Raw genomic sequence first — 11,393 nt, forward strand, 5'->3', positions numbered from 1 at the left:
CAAAATATGAGATACACTCTGTTACATTGCAGCCAGTTTGCAGTTTGTCCCAAATTGAGCTTTTTTTTTTTTTAAATGAAGAGCGTGGGTAAAGTAAATATGTTTAAGCATGTTTATACTAGTATCTTACTATTCAGGTGAAGGGAAAGAGGAGAACATAAGCAACTGAACTGTTTGGAGTGGAGTAAAGGGAGAAGTGGAAGGTAAAATGAGAGAGGTGGGTAGGGACCAGATCATGTAGGGCCTTTAGGAAATGGGAAGTCCTTTGGGTTTGTTCTGAAATGAGAAATCATTAGATTTTTTTTTTTAAAGATTTTATTTATTTGCGAGAGAGCACACAAGCATGGGGAGCGGCAGAGAGAGGGCGAAGCAGGCTCCTCGCTGAGCAGAGAGCCCGACGTGATGCGGGGCTTGATCCCAGGACTTGAACCCAGGACCCTGGGATCATGACCTGAGCTGAAGGCAGATGTTTAATCGACTGAGCCACCCAGACACCCCTTATTAGATGTTTGTTAGCAGGAGAATGATACGATCTGATATTAAATAACTAGAATCACTCCCCAAGAGTAGGAGTAGATCTGAATCCATTCTGACTTCAAATAGTAAACTAATATATATATATATATTTATTTAATATTTAATTTATCAGAGAAAGAGCACAAGCAGGGGGAGGGGCAGGCAGAGGGAGAAGCAGACTCCCTGTTGAGCAAGGGACCTGATGTAGGACTTGATCCCAGGATGATGTGATCATGACCTGAGCCCAAGGCAGATGCTTAACCTGACTGTGTCCCAAGTAGTAAGCTAATATTGATCATTTCTGACAAAAATATCAGAAAGATTTCCTAATATTTTCCTTGACCTAAGGACTTCACCCTGATTTTTTGAAGCCATTGATTTTCTGACAGTTGCCTTTCAGCCTGTAATTTCTCTGTAATGCCATATTAAGAAGAATGTGTAATTAGATAGAGCAAGTTATTCAAATGTTCATGGTAGTCTAGGTGGTAGGATTAGAGGTGTTCATGGTAAGATTCTTTTAACTTTGCTATGTGTTTGAAAATCTTTATAATGTTGGAAAATTAATTTGCAAAGGATTCATTTGCTTTTGATTTTTGCTTTTAAAAGGGCAGTATTATAATATTCACGAGATAATGTTGATTGTGAGCATTTTATTAACTGAAGGAGGTTAAGACTTGTATAAATGTGATTAATTTGGTGGTATATCAATCAAAGATTAAATTCTACACTTTTTTGCTCTCCTGGATTCTAAATTACTTAACGGAACTTTGGGCAAGCCTGTTTACATCCTGTGTTTTGTTTTGTTTTTTCCTTGTAAAATGAATGGACATAATTCCTGATATTTTTATATTTTTATAGTGCCTTTCATTTGAGAAGTTCAAGGCACTTGTAGAACTTCTGCCACACAGGCTGTGGGTCTTGCAGCACATTCGTAAGGTATGTAAGTAGAAACCTCTTTTACTCCCCTTTTCCCATGGAAGACAGATTATTGTATATTAACGTTAAGTTCTAGGGAAATGTGAGTGCATTATTGTTAATGAGTCTCTTCACCAATCTTGAATTCTTTATCTTATTCCATACCAAGCTCTCTGGTCTTATTTTCTTATGTCTCCATAAGGTACTCTTCTAATTTCCCTTTTTACTTCTAAGTGATCTTCCTTTCCTTTCCTTTCCTTTCCTTTCCTTTCCTTTCCTTTCTTGATGGGGGGGGGGAGGAGCAGAGGGAGAGAGAACACCCCAAGCAGGCTCCATGCCCAACACAGAGCCTGACACGAGTTTTGATCCCACAACCTCAAGATGATGACCTGAGACAATGACCTGAGCTGAAACCAGGAGTCAGACGCTCAACCAATTGAGCCACCCAGGCACCCTAAGATATTTCCTTTTTTCTTATTTTATTGAAAGATTTTATTTATTTGTCAGGTTGAGAGAGAGAGCACAAGCATGAGGAGAAATAGGCTTACTGCTGAGCAAGGAGCCCAATGCGGGACTTGATCCCAGGACTGGAGTCATGACCTGAGCTAAGGGAGATGCTTAACCAACTAAGCCACCCAGGCCTCCCAAGATATTTCTTTTTTAGATGAGGATATATTTCCTAAGGAGATGGACTGGACTCCCTGTGTTACACACATATTCTTTTACTTCTGGGCCATTCCCATCTTACTCCTTCTGTTTTTCATCTTTAAGCTTTCATTTTTTCAATAGTTTGGTTGTAATATAGTTTATCCAGAGCTTGTGCTTTGGGTATATCAAATTATCAATAACAAATGAGCCAGTTAGAGAAAGAAGATCAGAGGACAGTCTTTCCTCTTACCAGAGGGGGTCAGAGACATATTGGCTTAGGTGGGAGCAATATTAACAGCTGGTGTAATAGCCTGTCCAGGAGTTGTTTAAATATTTAAACTAATTACAAATAAAGGAAATGGAAGTATCTTAATTGATACCATGATAAATATCTTGGTCTAGTACTTTTTAATCACCTTTCCTAGTTCTCTTTGGGTCTGAGGGAACTCTGTATATGGAGAAGTGAGCTGTGAAGAGGATGAATATTTTTTGGTGAGATGGGCTACCTGGCAGTGAAGGCATATAATGGTAGTGGTTTTGGTTGGCTTTGAACTCCTCCATGTCATGGTAGAAAGAATGGCCAAGCTAGGTTGTGGTTTTGTCATTAATTCATTGAACAAGTAGTTACTGAATAGCTACTGTATGTCAGATGCTGTTCTGGGACAATGTGAAGAAAAAGGTCCTTGCTTTCCAGGTGTCTGGCTGGCTCAGTTGGTAGAGTGTGCTACTCTTGATCTTGGGGTCATGAAATCACGCCCCACTTTGGGCATAGGGCTTACTTAAGAAAATAAACTGTAAGTCTCACATTTAAAAAAAAAAAAAAAGGGCGCCTGGGTGGCACAGCGGTTAAGCATCTGCCTTCGGCTCAGGGCGTGATCCCGGCGTTATGGGATCGAGCCCCACATCAGGCTCCTCTGCTATGAGCCTGCTTCTTCCTCTCCCACTCCCCCTGCTTGTGTTCCCTCTCTCACTGGCTGTCTCTATCTCTGTTGAATAAATAAATAAAATCTTTAAAAAAAAAAAAAAAAAAGAAAAGAAAAGGTCCCTACCCTTAAGAAGTTGTTCGTTTTAGGATATCTTCATTCCTAAAAATATGAACAGTTGGTTTGGAACTAAAAAGTTTGTTGATTTTGAATCTTACCTACTTTTCTCAATATTGTTGACAAGAAAGTAGAAAGCACATCAGGTGTTAATAATCACAAAAATATTAATAGTCCTGCTTTCAGAGTTACTGTTATAGTAGGGAAGTCTGATGATAGGTAAGGGATGGGCTTGCCTTTTTTTAGGGAACAGCAAAAAAACTTGAATGGTTGGAACCTAAAGAACAAGTGGGAAGAGAGGAAGAAATAAAGTCTTAACAGGTAGGCAGGGGCCAGATGTTGTAGGAACTGGGAATTTAGAGTTTATTCAGATTGTGTTGGAAAGCTATTAAAGGGTTTTTATAATGGGAGTAGTGTGATCTGATTTATTTATATTTTTAGCTCGTGTATGGAGAATAAACTGTAGGGTGGCAAAAATGGAAGCAGGGAGCTCTGGTGGAAGCTATTTATTTATTAGAGAGAGAGAGTGCGTGCTCTCACGCACAGTTGGATGGGAGAGGGAGAGAGAATCTCAAGCAGACTTTGTACTGAGCGTGGAGCCTGATGCGGGGTCCATCTCACGACCCTGAGATCATGACCTGAGGTGAAACCAAGAGTCAGATGCTTAACTGTGCTACCCAGGCACCCCTATTGGAGGCTCTTTAAATCTAGTGACAGATGATAGTAGCTTGGACAAGAATGGTAACATGGAAGTGAAGGGATTCACAGTATATTGTAAAGGAGTGCTCATAGGTTTTGCTCATAAATTGAAAGATGTGGCTTCCTGAATCTCTGATCCGTGGCAAGATAGGAAGACAACTAGCCCAGCGCCCCTTCTCCTTTAAGTACTTTGAGTAATGCATTAGAGTGGTTTGATTGATGGCCTCCCCTGTAAGAGGGGAGACTATGTTTCAAAGTTGTTTTCTCAATTGTGTATTTCTACATTATTGTATGTAAAAACAAAACAAAAGGAAGGAAGGTTATGCTTATCAGATTCTTTACCAAAAATGCTGATGGCCCTGTAATTACAAAGAAGTTCTGCCATAGGAGAGGTGTGTGTGTACATATTGGCGTAGAAGAGGTGTGTGTGTACATATATACACACACACAGATATTTTAACCAGATTATTTATTTGTTTATTTAAGATTTTATTTATTTATTTGACAGAGACAGTGAGAGAGGGAACACAAGTGGGGGGGGCGGGGGGCAGGGAGGGAGAAGCAGGCTTCCGGCTGAGTAGGGTGCCCAATGCCGGGCTCGATCCCAGGACCCTGGGATCATGACCTGAGCCGAAGGCAGACGCTTAACAACTGAACCACCCAGGCACCCCAAACCAGATCATTTCTGTGAGCCTTGGGACCAGTTTATAAAATGAAGATTACATTCATTTTATAGGAGTTTTGTGGAATTTTTTTTTTTTTTTAAGTAGGCTCCACACCCAGCGTGGAGCCCAATGCAGGGCTTGAACTCAAGACCCTAGGATTAAGACCTGAGCTGAGATCAAGAGTCAGACGCTTAACTGACAGACCCATCCAGGTGCCCCCATTTTATAGGAATTTTAGATGAAATAATAATGAAGAGCACAATGCTCAGTGCATACTAGTTTTCTCCCTTGGTGGAAATACTTGTTCTGACTCTAATAGATTCTTTAAGGATATTTTGCTTTCAGGTTATTAGTGGATTGTATTTATATAGTGACCATTTGCTTTCAGAGTGACAGGGATTTTATTGGTAGAAAGCAAAAAGTTATGTGAATTTCTTTACTGCCACCTGACTGAATCAGGAGAAGCACATGTTTGGTGTTTGCATTTTCTTGTCTTTTGGTTAACTGTAGGAGTTAGTATGTTGGCACTTAGGTCCTAGGATTTTGCCATCATTTTTATAAATGTTGCTTGACATTATAAATAATAGTTTGATAACATGAGACTATAAATCACAAATTGTCTTGATTCATTCTTGGGTTGTAGTAAGGATTCTGCCTTTATTTAATTCTGGGGTCATTTAGTTCCACTCTTTAGCGGTAGAGATGGCACCCTCCAACAGGTGGACAGAAAAGTAGATGGTGGGGTGAAGATTTTTTTCTGCTGAGACTACCTTTTATAAGTAAAGGATTCTTGGACAATTTCTAACCCGTGCTAACTCGTACACGTGTGTTGAGCTGCGGCTTAAGAGGGTTCAATCATGAAGCCATTTATTTATCATGTACCTGCTATGTGCACACTTCATTTATCTTTTAGGCTTATTCTTTAGAAGTTAGATTTTTCATTAATTAAGTTTTCCAATTTTAGTAATGCTGCATCCTGGCCATAGTCACTAAAACTATTTTTTTTCAAGTTTTATTTATTTAAGTAATCTCTACGTCCATCATGGGGCTCATATTTATGACCCTGAGATCAAGAGTCACATGCTTTTCCAACTGAGCCAGCCAGGTGTACCTAAAACAAATTTCTAAAACGTATGGGAAAATGTTTTTTTGGTGTTTTGTTTTTAAGATTTATTTATTTGACAGAGAGCACAAGAACACAAGCAGGGGTAGCAGGAGAAGGAGAAGCAGGGTCCCCACTGAGCAGGGACCCTGATGTGGGGCTCAGTTGCAGGACCATGAGATCATGACTTGAGCCTAAAGCAGTCACTTAACCAATTGAGCCACCCAGGCGCCCAGCTCGTAGCTATTTTAAAACACAGAGATTTAATTCTGTTACTTTCAAAAATTGTTTAGACTTTAAGCATATGGTTGAGAATTCTACTTTTGCTTTTATATATATTTTTACCTTTTTCTCATTGTGTCCAAGTCTCTCTGGTGCAGAGCAGTTGGTCACTTAATGTCTCTCTCATGAATCCATAGAGCAAATGCTATGTCACTTTTCTGGTGTACTTTTATGTAACTGTGTTTTTCGGTATTTAGGTTTTGAGAGCCTAAGGAAGTATATTTAAGGTGGATATTTAATACTGTAGCTATACAGTTTTTGCCAGGAGATAATTTTATTACATGATTTGGCAGTTTTGTTGGAAATACTGCATTTAATTTTTTGTGGAAAAGTTCTTTTCTGGATGAAGTCTCTTTAGCTTTTCTAGTTACTTGGAAGGAAATTCCTGTTTATCTCTTGAAGGTCTTAAGTTCAGAAAAGGAAGGCAGTAGAATATGTTGGGTAAGAACATGGGTCTGGAGAGATGCTGTGACAGTTAAGTACTAGTTCTTAACACTTTTTTTTTTTTTTTAAAGTAAACTCTGCCCCCAGCATGGGGCTCGAACTCATAACCCTGAGATCAAGAGTCACATACTCTACCAGCTGAACCAGCCAGGTGCCCCTAGTTCTTACACTTTACGACTCTGGACAGTAATATGACCCCTTTGAAGCTCAGTTTCCTCTTCTGTAGAGGTGTGTATCTATATATCTTAGTATGTATATAGGGTTAGTATCGGAGTGCTATGAGAGTTCAGTGAGAGAGAAGCACTTAGCTCCAGTGCCAGATGTGCAGCCCTTTAACTTTCACTATTCAGGCCACGGTTTGTAGTACTTCCAATAATCACACTAATTGAACGTGGAAGAAATTGTTATTTTAAGTGTTTTGTTTGGTTGGTTGGTTTTTTTGTTTTGTTTTGTTTTGTTTTGTTTTAATATTCTGCACCCAGTGTGGGGCTTGAACTCACAACCCCGAGATCAGGAGTTGCATGCTTTATTGACTGAGCCAGCAAGGCACCCCAATGTGGAAGAGATTTTTGGGGGGAGGAAAGGGGGGGATAGCATCCTAAGATGTAATTCTTAGGGAAATACAGCAGGGCTCTTATGCTTGGGAACAGTAGCTCCCAAACTCGGTATATCCCAAACTTGGGATCCAAGTCTCAAAATTGGAGTCAGTTTGGGAGGGTTTTTTTGTTTCTGTTTTTTGTGGGGTTTTTTTGTTTTTTGTTTTTTTTTTCCTAATCACCTTTGTTTAGATATAAATTTACACATAGTAAAATGCATCTATTTAAGAGACAAGTTTTGGTACATACGTACACGTGTAATTGCCACCCAATCAATATACAAAAGATTTCTTTGAAAGCTTTAAAGTTTTTGTTTTTGTTTTTTTAAATAAATATACTTTAAAATTTTATTTTTAAGTAATCTCTACATCCTGAGTGGGGCTTGAACACACAACTCCGAGGTCAAGAGTTGCACGCTCTACCAACTGAGCCAGCCAAGTGCCCAAAGTTTTCTTTTTTAAGTAGGCTCCACACCCAGCATGGGGCCCAGTACCAGGCTTGAACATGGACTTGAACTCACAGACCCTGAGATCAAGACCTGAGCTGAAATCCATAGTTAGCTGCTTATATTATGTGTATTTTACCGCAATAAAAAAAGAGAAGGGGTGTCTGGGTAGTTCAATCAGTTAAGCAGCTCTCTCTTAGTTTCCTCTCAGGTCATAATCTCAGGGTCATGTAGGGGCCCGGACTCAGCGCAGAGTCTGCTTGTCCCTCTCCATCTGCTCCTCCCCCTGCTCGTGCTTTCTCTCTCTCTCTCAAATAAATAAATAAAATCTTAAAGAAAGAAAAAAGTTTATAATAAAAGATGGGAGTGCCTGGCTGGCTCAGTTGGTAGAGCAGGTGATTTTTGATCTTGGGGTTGTGAATTCAAGCTCCACGTTGGGGGTGGAGTTTACTTTTTAAAAAAAAATGTGTATTCTTATTCCAGAGCATAGTCCTCTCTCATTGTATTGCTTCCTTTGGGGCTTTAAAAATATTTTATTGGGGCACCTGGCTGGGTTAGTTGGAACATTCAACTCTTTTTTTTTTTTTTTTTTAAGGATTTTACTTATTTATTTGACAGAGACAGCCAGCGAGAGAGGGAGCACAAGCAGGGGGAGTGGGAGAGGAAGAAGCAGGCTCATAGAGGAGGAGCCTGATGTGGGGCTTGATCCCATAACGCTGGGATCATGCCCTGAGCCGAAGGCAGACGCTTAACTGCTGTGCCACCCAGGCACCCCATGAACATTCAACTCTTGATCTTGGGGTTGTGAGCTTGAGCCCCACGTGTAGAGATTACCTTTTTTTTTTTTAAGATTTTTATTTATTTTAGAGAAAGGGAGAGAGAGAGAAGGAGCAGTGGGGAGGGGCAGAGGGAGAGAGAGAGAAGCTGACTGCCTGCTGAGCAGGAATTCCCAGTGTGGGGCTAGATCCAAAGGCAGATGCTAAACTGAGCCACCCACATGCCCCAAGATTACTTTTAAAAATAAAAAAATTTTTTTTAATTTTTAATTTTTTAATTATTATTTTTTAATTTTTAATTTTTAAATTTTTTTAATTTTTTTAATTTTTATATTTTTAAATTTTATTTATTTGAGAGAGAGAGCAAGAGAGAGGTGTGAAAGATCACACAAGCATGGGGAGAGGGAGAAGGCGGCTCCCTGCTAAGCTGGGAGCCGGACTTGGGGATCAGTCCCAGGACCCTGAGCTTGAAAGCAGATGCTTAACTGACTGAGCCACCCAGGCACCCCTTGATTTTTTTTTTTTTTTAAGATTTTTTAAATTTATTTGACAGAGAGGGGAGTGAGTGAGAGTGAAGGAGAGCACAAGCAGGGGGAGTGGCAGGCAGAGGGAGAAGCAGACTCCCTGCCCATCAAGGAGCCTGATGGGGGACTTGATTCCAGGACCCTGGGATCATGACCTGAGCTGAAGGCAGATGCTTAACCGACCCAGGTGCCCCTAAAAAAATTTTTTTTTATTATATTAGAGCAGGGAAGTTGATGAAGCATGTGTATGAAACAGTGCAAAAGGGGTATGCATGAAAAGTAAGCCTTTCTCCCATTTTAGGCTCCCAAAGTCCTCCTTTAGAGAAAACCTTGTAACTGTTTCCTGTGTATCCTTCTAGAGATACTGTGTCTATATGTTACATATTTTTCCTTTTTTTAGATACATACTGTTGCACATCACAGTGTTAAGGATGTTATTCTTTCTCCGTAACAGTAGGTCTGGGTGATTATACGGCAAGATATTTAATAGCATACACTGTGGAAAATAGTTTGGCAGTTCCTCATATAGTTTATATTATAGAGAGTTAATTTGGAACCCAGCAATTCCATTCCTAGATCTATACTCAGAAGAATTGAAAACAGGTACTCAGACAAATGCTTGCGTATAAATGTTCATAGCATCACTATTCATATAGCCAAAAGGTGGAAACAATCCAAATGTCCACCAGCAGATGAGTGGATAAATAAATGTGGTTATGTACATAGAATAGAATATTATTCAGCTGTTTAAAAAGATGAAGTCCCTGCTACAAAAGGGATGAACTTTAAAAGTGTTGTGCTAGGGGCTTCTGGGTGGCTCAGTCCGTTAAGTGTCTGCCTTAGGCTGAGGTCTGATCCCGGGGTCCTGGGATTGAGCCCCTCTTAGAGCTCCCTGCTCAGTGCGGAGCCTGCTTCTCCCTCTCCCCCTGCCTGCTGCTCTCCCTGCTTGTGTGCTCTCTCACTGTGTCAAATAAATAAGTAAAATCTTAAAAAAAATTTTTTAAAAAGTGTTATGCTAAATGAAAGAAGCCAAACACAGAAGGTCACAGGTCACATATTGTATGATTTCATGTATATGAAATATCTAGAATAGTAAATCTATAGAGACACAAAGCAAATTTGGTGGTCGCCAGGTGCTAGGAGAGGGGAAACTGAAGACCAACTGCTTAATAGGTATGGGGCTTTCTTTTGTGGTAATGAAACTATTTTGGAACTAGATAGACTTGGTTGTTGTGCAACATTGTGAATGTGCTAAATATCACTGAACTGTACACTTTAAAAGAGTGAACTTTATATTATGTATATTTAACCTTAATTAAAAAAAAAAGATTTTTAAATAGATTGAGGCCTCATCCTGAAGAGTTTTCATCTGCTAATTGTGGAGCCTTGAGAGGAATAGAGATGTTTGTGCCAGAATGCAGGGTTTCTGGCTGTGTATTGTCGTTGCTGAAACACCTAGGCAGCTCACTGGAGCTACCTCCTGGTTTATTCTTCTCTGTATGGCAGTTCTCCAGACAAGCATTGTCTTGTGGGCAATGTAAGTGGAGAATTAGGCTGCACAAAGTCAAGTCCTGATTCTGCCCATCCATTTAAGGTTAACCCTGGAATATTTACATTTTGAAGTAAATGATAAGATGTGCTTAACGTAGGACGCCAGAAGGAAGTGTTTCTTTCCTCTAGCCCCAAAGAAGAATTTAAACCTGGGGTTGTTCTCGTTTGGCCTTATATTACAGGCTTTGTGGGCTTCTCCTCTGCTTGCCTTTATGTGTTTTAGGCCTGGTGCTCTTCGTATCTAAGGGCCCTTGAACTGACATCGACCCTTGACAGCTGCTTGATCAAGATGGCAAAATAACGACAATACCAGGCTCAAGGGCATTATGAACAAATGGACAGATGGTTTGAGCCTTTTTGCTAGAGGTCTCCTATGTTGTCTGCAGATAAAATAAATGGCTTTCTGTTTTCAATTTAATTTCCCGGTGTTTAATGGTGTGTGCCAGGCACAGACCCGCTGTGGGTGAACCTGGAGTTGATAGGACAGGTTTCTGCTCACTGCTCTGAAACAGTTTCAATGTAGTGATTTTCTTTGACTTAATGAAGTACTGTGTATTCTATTCATTTTACATGTGTACTCTAACAAAGGACAAAAGCAGTAGAATGGAAGGTATTAGAGAAGGGAGTGCCTGTGAAAATCTACACTTTAAACCAGGTTTATTGTTTGAACAAAAATTTGGGTCTAATTTGGTTGTTACTTTTAGGACTGAGTGGAGAAAAGGCTGTGTTTTGACCGTTATTTTCAGTTTCATAATTCTAATAGCTTTGCTTCCAGAGAATGCATTGTAGGGCGTCTTTTAAGTTTTTATGGGATTCATGTGTGTTTAGGTACAGTATGGCTCATGTGGGAAAATTGAGATCTTAAACCACTGAAATAGTATCATTGTGTTCTAAATAACTGAAGCTTGCTTTCTTAAGCTTTAAATTTTGTTTTGTTTCTGTAGTGGATGTCTTTTTCCTGTCTTGCAGTATCTGAGACTTAAGCTTCCCTGTGTAATAATTGAGGTCTTTCCTCCTAAGGGAAAGAGTTTTTGAGTTCTATCTGTGGAGTATGTTGGCGTGCTTTAGGACTGGCCAGAATGGCACTTCTCTTGCTCCCCATTTTATATTTCTGAGCCTGATTTACAGGGTTTTCTGTCTCCTGTGTCTTGTCATAGGCTGCACCTCTTTCTCACCCAAGCATGGATTTT

The 11,393-nt window shown here is 39.9% G+C and overlaps 1 protein-coding gene across 2 annotated transcripts in view; it reads left to right on the forward strand.

Moving 5' to 3' along the window:
* Window positions 1-11,393, forward strand: part of RHOA (ras homolog family member A) — a 56,411-nt gene that overhangs the window by 3,193 nt on the left and 41,825 nt on the right. Inside the window, exon 2 of one of the 2 annotated variants that reach the window (XM_040628815.1) lies at window positions 1,375-1,452. The exons of the other annotated variant lie outside the window; for it this stretch is intronic. The gene's annotated coding sequence lies outside the window, so the exon portion shown is untranslated. The remainder of the gene's footprint in view (window positions 1-1,374; window positions 1,453-11,393) is intronic. 2 annotated transcript variants of the gene reach the window in all.

The sequence above is a fragment of the Ursus maritimus genome, unplaced genomic scaffold (genome assembly GCF_017311325.1).
Source record: "Ursus maritimus isolate PB19 unplaced genomic scaffold, ASM1731132v1 scaffold_14, whole genome shotgun sequence".
In the NCBI taxonomy this organism is placed as follows: domain Eukaryota; kingdom Metazoa; phylum Chordata; class Mammalia; order Carnivora; family Ursidae; genus Ursus; species Ursus maritimus.